Here is a 9934-nt window from a genome sequence, read left to right as displayed (position 1 = left end):
TTTGGGGTGCAGTTGTCTTTTTGAAATATGGTTCCGATTGATGTCTACCCAGAAGTGGGATTGCTGGATCATATGTTAAGTCTATTTTTATACTTTAGAGGAATCCCCATCCTGTTTTCCACAGTGACTGCACCAACTTCATTCCTACCAACAGTTTAGGAGGGTTCCCATTCTCCACAGCTTCCCCAGCATTTATTGTTTGTGGACTTTTGAATGATGGCCATTGTGACTATTGTGAGGTGATACTTCATTATCGTTTTGAATTGTCCTTCTCTGATAATGATAGTGAGCAATTGTTTTTTATAAATCTATGTGTCATTTGTATGTCTCTTTTGGAGAATTGCTTGTTTAGGGCTTCTGCCCATTTTCAGATTGGGTTTCTTGTTTGTTTTTTTTATTATTATTAGATTGTATGAAGTCATTATATTTTGGAAATTTAGCCTTTGTCAGTTGCATTATTTCTAAATATTTTCTTTAATCCTGTAGGTTGTCATTTTGCTTTGTTTATGGTTCCATTTTCTGTGTAAAAGCTTAGAAGTTTAATTAGGTCCCATTTATTAATTTTGCTCTTACACCCATTAACTGGATAGGCTGTTCTAGGAGATCATTGCTGAGATTTATCTCAGAGTGTTTTGCCTATATTTTCTTCTAGGAGATATAGTGTGTCTTGCCTTACATTTCAGTCTTCAAGCCATTTTGAGCATATTCTTGTGTATGGATTGAAAGATTGTTCTAACTCCATTGCTCTGCATGCTGCTATCCAGTTTTCCCAACACCAGTTGGTGAAGAGATGGGCTTTTCTCTGTCATATTCTTGGCTACTATGTCAAATATTAATTGAACATAGGCCTTTAGATTTATTCCTAGGCTCTCTATTCTCTTCCATTGATCCATATGCCTGTTTCTGTACCAGTATCATGTCGTTTTAACTATTGTAGCTCTGCAATAGTGTATGGAGACCAGTCGGGTTATTGCTCCAGCCTCTTTCTTTGTCTTTAATATTGTTATGGAAATTATGGATCATTTTGGATTCTATATAAATCTTCTGATCATTTGTTTCAGTCCTCAAAATAAATGTTTTGCATAATTTGATAGGAAACCAGTTTAAGTTTGTGGATTACCTTGGACATTATGGCCATTTTAACAGTATTATTGCTTCCATTACGAGACCATTGGGTATCTCTTCAATTCTTAAAATCTTTCTTGATTTCCTCAATCAATATTTCCTTGTTCTCCATGTATAAGTCATTTGCCACCTTGGTCAGAGTTATTCTTAAGCATTTTATAGTTTTGGGTGCAGTTATTAAAGTGATTGTTTCCATACTTTGTTTTCCTGATGATCCAATGGTAGTGTAAAGAAATGTAATTTTTTTTTGTAGATTAATCTGGCTACCTAGCCCAGTTCCTTTTTTAGCCTAAGTAATTTTTTGTGAAGCTTTTACAGTTTTCTATACACAGTGTCATGTCTGCATAAATTGACAACTTTACCTCTTCTTTCCCAGTCTGAATAGTTTTGTTTATTTTCCTTGCCTGATCGTTGTGGCTAGGAATTCCAAGACTATATTGAATTGAAATTGTGGGAATGGGCATCCTTGTCTTGTCTCAGGTTTTGGTGGAAAGGGTTTCAGTTTTTCACCATTGGGTATTTTGCTGGCTATATATTTGTCATAAATAGCTTTCATTTTGTTGAGATATGGTCCCTCTATGCCCACTGTGATAAGAGCTTTTATGGCAAATAGATGTTAAATTTTATCAAATGCTTTTTCTGCATCTGCTGAGATGATCATATCGTTTTTGTCTTTTGTTGATATGGTGTATCACAATTGACTGATTGATTTGCATATGTTCAACCATCCTTGTGTTCCTGGGATGATCCTAACTTGACCATGGTACATGATCTTTTTTTCACATGCTGTTGGATTCTGTTTGTTAATACTTTCTTAAGGACATTCACATCTATGTTTCTCAACGATATTGGCCTATAGTTTTCTTTTTGGGGTAGTGTCTTTGTCTGGTTTGGTATCAGGTTGATGTTGGCCTTATGGTGTGGGTTTGGGAGTACTCTCTCCATATCAATGTTTTGGAAGAGTTTGAGGAGGACTTATATGGATTTTTCTTTGTATGTTTGGTCAAATTCCCCAGTGAAGCTCTTTGGGTCTGAATTTTGTTTGCAGATATTTTTTATTGTATTGATAATTGTATTCCATTTCTAGTAATCTGTCTGTTCAAATGGTTAATTTCTTCTTGATGCAATATTGGTGGACTGAATGTTGCCAAAAACTTCTCCATTACTTCCTGGTTATCCAGTTTGTTTCCATACTGTTGCTCTTGATATTTCCTTATGATATTTTGTAAATTTGTTGTACTCTTTGTATTTTCTCCATTTTCATTTCTTATATTATTTGGGTTCTCTTTCTTTTCTTGTTGGTGATCCTGCCGAGAGATTTGTCAATTTTGTTTAAAGTTTCAAAAAAGAATTTGATTGATTTTTTTTCTATTTTTTAATCCCTATTTCAATTCTTTCCTCCTTGAGCTTTACTTTTTCCCCCTTTCTGCTGACTTTTGGTTTTGTTTGCTCTACTCTTCATGATTAGTTTACATAGAACTTCAGATTATTTATTTGAAACTGTACTTCTTTTTGAGGAGGGCTTTGTCACTAAGAACTTCCCTCTTAAACCTGCTTTAACTGTATTCCATAGACTTTGTGAAGTGTTTTGTCATATTTCTCAAGATATTTTTTAATTTCTTCTTTTATTTCATCAACTCCCTCCTTTGTTATAGTACCATGTTTTTTAATCTGGATGCTGTCATTTTTTCTCCCTGTTTTTCTATGATTTATTTCTAGTTTCATAGTATTATACTCAGAAAAGATGCTTGAAATAATATTTATCTTTTTAAATTTTTTGAGGCTTCTTCTGTGCCTGAGTTAATAATCATTCCTTGAAAATGTTCCATGTGTATTGGAAAAGAATGTATATTCTGTTTTTGGGAGAAGTACTCTTTTGGAAGTATCAACCATCTCCAATTATTTTATCATGTCTTTTAGTATCTTTGTTCCCATATTAATTATCTGTGTGAAAGACCCGTCCAGTGATGGTAACGGGGTGTTATAGTATCCTATTGTGATTGTGTTCCCAGCGATTTCTCTCTTTTTATCTATTAGTATTTGCTTTATTTATTTAGGTGCTCCTATATTGAGTGCATATGTATTAATGAGTGTAAAACACTCATTTTCTATTGCTCTTTTAATCATTATATCATGTCCTTGTTTATCTTTCTCTATGACCTTTCTTGTAAAGTCTATTTTTGTGAAGTAAGAACTGCTAGTCCTGCTTTCTGGTCATGTGTATTTGCATGCAATATATTCTTCCATCTTCTCACTTCCAATTGTGTTTTCCACTTACTAAATAGGGTCTCTTGTATGCTTCATTATGTAGGGTCTTGTTATATTATCCCATCTGACTATATATCTTTTGAATGAAGCATTAATTCCATTTTCATTTGTGATAATTATTGATAGACTGGTGTTTATTTCCATTTTGAACTTCATTTTCCAGTTGATGTGGTATTTCCTTTTTGTTCATTTCTTTTTCTTTTTATGGCTTGATAGTTTTCTTTTATTATCTTGGTTTCTTTATGGCTTTGTGATTTCATTGTAAGATTTTGACTTATGTTTACCTTGTTGTGTATTTATATTTACCCATAATGTATCTGTTTATTTTAACTGATAAGAATACAAACTCTTACCCATCCTACAGAGAAGAGAAACAAGAAATAAAAACGCTGTATTGTCCTGTTTCATTCTGTGACCCTTAAAAATTCTGATGTTCTCTTTTAGAACATCTTATATATTCTGTTGTAAGTCACTGAAGATATTGCCTTTATAATTATGCCTTTCTCTTTTCTATAGCATCCTGCTTCTTTTGTATTTAGAGTAGATCTTTCATTATTTCATTTTCTCTTGCCAAATTCTTTAAGTATTTGCTTGTGTGGAAGTTATTTACCTCTCCTTCTATTCTCAAAGATAGCCTTGCTTGATAAAGTATCTTTGATTACAGCTTTCTTTCATTCAGTAATTTGAATAGGTCTTGCCACTGCCTTCTGCCGGCTGTATTTGTGTAGGAAACGAGTTTACATATATTATGCATATAATTATATATATATGAAAAGAACACCTCAAAATGAATTTAACAAATAAGGTGAAAGCGTATACGTTAAAAAACAGAAAACATTAGTGAAGGAAATTAAAACTGATCCAAAGAAATGAAAAGATCTCTTATGTTAATGATGTGAATCTATGTGGTTGAAACAACCATTCTACCCAAGGGAATCTACATTTAGTTTGATTCATGTCAAAATACCTATGAGATTTTTCCATTATATAGAACAAATAATATCAAAATTTATATGTAACCACAAAGATCATGAGTTGCCAAAATAATCTTGAAAAAGTGTATTAAATGTCATGGTGTAAAATTCTCTGATGTTAAACACTCTTACAAAGCTTTAGTAAATAAAACAACATGATACTGGCTCAGAAACAGACACCAATCAATAGAAGAGTGTAGAGCAACCAGATATAATCCCTCACACCTATGATGAATTAACCCATGAAAAAGAAAGCTAGAGTATAAAATGAAGAAAACATATTCTCCTCAATAATTAGTGCTGTGGAGATTGAATATTGAAAAGATAGATTACAATATTTCCTCACATTGTATACAATCCATGAGCACAGAATATCTTTCTATTTAATTAATTTACTTATATTTCTTACACCTGAAATTTATAGATCTATGTTTAGATCTTTTATTTCACTTAACAAATGTATTCCTATTTTATTCTTTTTGGTATAGATTTACACACAAGTGTTTTCCTAATTTCTCTTTCTGATAATGTGTCGTTACTATATAAAAATGCAACGGATATTTGTATATTGATTTTGTATTCTGCAAGTATACTAAGTTTGTTCATTATTTCTTACAGTCACTGGAGGAGTCTATGGAGTTTTCTATCAATGTATAATTATGTCATCTGTAAATAATTTACTGAATTTTACAAGTTGGATACCTTTTATATTTTTTCTTGACAAGATGTTCTGGCTAGGACTTCTAGTAGTGTAATTTAGGACGTGTGAAAATGAGCTTCTTTTTCTTATTACTGTACCAGAGGAAAACCTTCCTGTATGTTAACATTGAACTTGATGTTACTCATGGGTTTTTCATATATGGCTTTTATTTTGTTTAGTTAACTTCTATATAGAGCGAATTTGTAAAGAATATTTAAATAAAATAGTTAAGATCAGTTCTGTCAATAAATTTCCTACATTTCTTGAAATTGTAATTTTTCAATTCTTTGTTTTTTATAGGATGTTACCACATATAATAATCTGCGTATGTTAAATAATATTTATGAATCAAGACTAAATCCAACTTAACTATAGTTTATAATACATATAATATGCCATGAATTCAGGTTGCTAATATTTATTTAGAATGGAATTTACAGATACTGAAGTAAGAATTTACATTACAGCTTGATTTTACATTTATTTACTTAAAATTATATCTGTCATTTTGAATTTGGCTTATCCTTAATGGAATTTATTTTGAAATAAATAATATAAATTTTGGTATAAATCCAGTTATACTGGATTTATATTTAATATATAATACCAGTTATATCAGTTTACTGATACAGAACATAGCTATCATTTACCATTAGTGAACAGAACACTTGCCTTAAAATGCTGTATTATATAAACAATGCCAACTATTTGAAGACTGAGAAACATATTGCTTCCTAAAATGCATTACCTGGTATTTTCCACCCCAAACCACATATACTGTTATTTCTTTGTTTTTTGATTGTTTGTTTGTTTGCCCCTTAATGGAGGCACTGCTTATTGAACCCAGGATCTTGTACATAAGAGTATTTATCAACAGCATTTTGGAACACATAACAGAAGCCACAAGAGTATGGATTATACAGATGACATGAAAATTTATTCCTTCTAGGGACTGAAAAACCTCTGACTGAAAGAATGGCAAAAATAAACTTTTGCAAATATACAATAAGATTGTCTCTTTTGTACTTTTTATACCAGAATATTAAATTATATTTGTTTTACTTATACCACTGAATTACAATTTAAAACAAAAATTTCCCCCTTTGGGATTTCTTAAATTTGATTGATTATATAAATAAAATTTTATTTTATAAATATTTACAATTTATTTATTAACATTCCAAATAAACTGATATTTATTTTTCTCATATTTTGAATATACAGCTACTTATTTTAAAGAACACAGATAAATACATACTTCCATTTCTGAATCAAATTATGTTTAATTTTAATAACAAATGATATTGAAATTGTTACACATTTTCTGTAGAGGTTTTACACAAATTTCACTTTAACTTCCAAAACTTTAAAATTATTTTTTTTGCATTATTTATTCTCTGTTCACCAATCTAGTATAAATTTGTGTACAAAAGTATGGAGATTGGTTTTATTTCATAGACCCCAAAATTATATTATTTAAAAAGATTTTGTGGGGATAATATTTGCAGATCACACTATAAAAATAAGCAACATTTATGTTTCATTTTAACTGGATGAATGAGAAGTAAACACTGGTGGAGTTTTACACTTGGGTTGCTGGGATACCAGTCGTATTGTGATGACACAGCTACTCAGGTTGAGAACCATTGTGATTGCCTAGCAGTTTATCTGTGCAGGCTTGCCAAATCAGCATTTGAACCTGCAGTGCTCAAAATCATGCAGATTATAAAAGTAGCTGTAGAAAAAGTTATTTGAGATGACACATGTTTCTTCAGAAATTCAAGATGTGTCTCATAAAGATGGACCAACTGTTTCAGGTAACTCTGGTAGATCTCTATTGTGTGATCAAACATTCTCTGGGGACTTGGACTTAAGGTCTATGATTGAAGAAAATGCTTTTCAGACTTTGTCTGAAGAATCTTTGATAAAAAGACCATGTTACACACATTGTGTCTCAGAACCAGATGAAGATAATGATTTTCGTTCTCTGAGATTTCCAAGAAAACTCTGGAAAATGGCTAGGAGTGACCAATATCAATCCATCTGGTGGGATGATAATGGATCTTCCATAGTGATTGATGAAGATGTCTTTAAGAAGGTAGTTTTGGAAAGAAAGGCCCCTTTCAGAATATTTAAACTGGAAGTATGAAAAGTTTAGTTAGACAGCTTAACCTTTATGGGTTTAGTAAAGTGAGGCAGAATTTTCAAAGATCTGCTTGTCTAGCTGACTTTCTGGCACAAGGAAAAGAAGTCTCTGTTTTAAGCAAGGTATTCAGAAATTTTAGTAACCACTTGGTAACTTATATATGAAAATTTATGTTGTACATCAGTCTATGGTAATATATATTTAAAGCTAGATTTTGAAAACTGTATAAAATTACCAAGTCTTAAATTCTTTATTTTTTCTAAAAATGAGGACAGTGCCATATGTATTCAAGATTCAGAGAAACTTTGCTTGCAACTATGAATCTTATCAGAAATCTATATAAAGGTATTAAAGCTGCTTGTGAAAAGTGGCATTCACAGTTACTGCAAATGCTAACTTCTTTAATTTGATGACTATACTACTTATATGTGTATTTTACAAATAAGGAAATTTAAAAAATAGCAATGTTCATATTTTCATGATATTATCTGTGCATTGTAAATGTGAAATCTGATGTTTTATACGTTAGGCTTATTGTAGTCTTGTATTTTGGTTTAAAATATTACTAAAATTTTTACTTTGATTGTAGCTGCAGATCTACCATAATTCAAATTTTAAACGAGTCTTTCCCCAGGTTTTAATCAGAATAAAAAGAAGAGTTGGGATTAAAAATGCCTCTCTGGTATCTTCATTGTCTTAAGATTTCAATAAGAAGCACTTTATTGCAGGGGGTAATGTGGATACTCATAATTCTGGTTTTGTGGCTGACACTAGTGGAGAAAGTGCATTTTTACCTTTTGCAAAATTAAAAATGCCTCTAATTAGAAAGCCCTCTACTAGCCACATAATTGGTGATAAAACTACCCTGATCAGCGGTGATTTTTCTGGTCCATCAGACCACCAGAACAAATTGCAGTAGATCAGCATACTATTTTAAATCAGTTGAACATTGTCCACTGGCACACTCAAAGCAGATACACTGAAGCAAATGACCTTATTATGAAGTTAATTAAAACCAAAAATTCTAGTTCTCAGAACACCATCTTGTCTCCAATGCAGAGTAATTATTTTGGACTGATGGTGGAGACTTCTGCTTTTCCAAATGGATATCACAACATATCTGCCAAAGAAGGTCGTTTTTCTAAACTTCAACCAGGGAGCAATGCACGGTTTCCAGTGACAATGACAGCTTATACATCAGCTACCTCTCTTTCAAGGCCAACTCATCAGCCAACTTCACTTTATGAACGTCATCCTAATTACAAAATATCTACCAGAGGACTACCAGTTTATGCAGGATAACAAAGATTAAAATTGATGTTGGCAAATGCTGACAGATATCTGCAATTTTCTTATTTGAACAAGAAGCATAGATGTGTACCTGTATTAACCTTATTTTTTTAAATTAGGTTAAGATTAAATGGGAGACTAAATTAACATTTAAGTTAAAAAGAGATATTTGATTGATATGATCATTTGATGGAAAAATATGGGAGTAAATTTAAATACTTTCTTGTAAGGAGGAAGAGAAAATGGAAGAATTTGGAAAAAGACTAAAACATGGAGAGAGGGAAAATTACTAAGTGGTTTCTTGTTCATCCTGGAAAGTATTAAAAGGGTTTATAGGATAGGCTGGAACAGGAGATAAATGCAGGAACCGGCCCAGGGATCATGGTCTCTATTATGTCATCCCTGGAATCATAAAGGTCACATGATGTAGTCTCAGATGGCACATTCAGCATGTGGTAGAATTTAAGAAGAAATTTTATCTATGGTCTTCTTTGTGCTGTTTTCAAAGCATTAAAATTGGTGCTTTCATTTCCTGCCCTCAAGAGTCTACATTATATTTTCAAGTCAATACTTTATGTTGCTTTTATATTCAAGCCAAAGACAAGCTTACGTCCTCAGGGTGGCATTTAATGCCTTTCCAACTCTAAGCACACAAACTCATCTTGGTTTAGTCATTTCTTTATAAATCTGGCATCTCACTACCTTGGTATAGCTTTATGTTTCACTGTATCTGGAAATATATCCAGGCAAACGATTGTCAACTATGTTAGCTGCAACCTCACCACTTTTACTCCAGCTCATCCTTGGATTTTGGGTGTCCTCCTTTTATCTACTTAGACTTTCCCTGTCTCAGCACAGAAACCACCTCCTCCAGATGTTTTCAGTCTATCCCCCTTTCCTTGTTTAACTTGGATACCAGCACAGTAAGCACAACACATGTCACAGGATGCATTTTTGTATTAAGTGAATGAAAAACACATGTTGACTTTAAGCAATATCTACTTTCCTGAAACAAGAAAACTCTCATGGTTTTCAAACTATTTCGTTATGGTCTTCACCGCAAACTAGATCTTTCATAGCCCAAGGACAAGTCAATCAAGACAGTAAGTGGAGTTAGGTACAGGAGACAAAGTAATATTTACTTCTTAATTCATGCCTGCAGAGGCATAAAGCAATCCATTCACATTTGCTGGATTTGTTCCTGTCTCTTCATCACCCACCCACCACAAAACAGCTGAATCTCTTCCCCATACCAATAACTATACTGACTTATTATTAATATACTTCTTAGAATCAGAGCTTTGTCCAGAAGAGACAGTGCCTTTGCAAACATTTAATGTAGGTTTATACACACCAAATAAGTTGTGCCCTTTCTAACCTTCACAAAGTAAGTATCTAAGTGGTAATATCCCCTTGGTTGTGGTTCTCGTA

At 32.3% G+C, this 9934-nt stretch overlaps 1 long non-coding RNA gene across 1 annotated transcript; it reads left to right on the top strand.

The window, feature by feature from the left end:
- Positions 1-6689: 6689 nt before the first annotated feature.
- Positions 6690-8547, top strand: LOC140692589 (uncharacterized). Its single transcript, XR_012068155.1, has 2 exons — positions 6690-6884; positions 8273-8547. It is a non-coding gene; the product is annotated as an uncharacterized lncRNA (long non-coding RNA).
- The last annotated feature ends 1387 nt before the right edge of the window (positions 8548-9934 follow it).

This window comes from Vicugna pacos, unplaced genomic scaffold, assembly GCF_048564905.1.
Source record: "Vicugna pacos unplaced genomic scaffold, VicPac4 scaffold_13, whole genome shotgun sequence".
NCBI classification, from domain to species: Eukaryota; Metazoa; Chordata; class Mammalia; order Artiodactyla; family Camelidae; genus Vicugna; species Vicugna pacos.
This window is presented reverse-complemented; position numbering and strand designations above follow the sequence as displayed.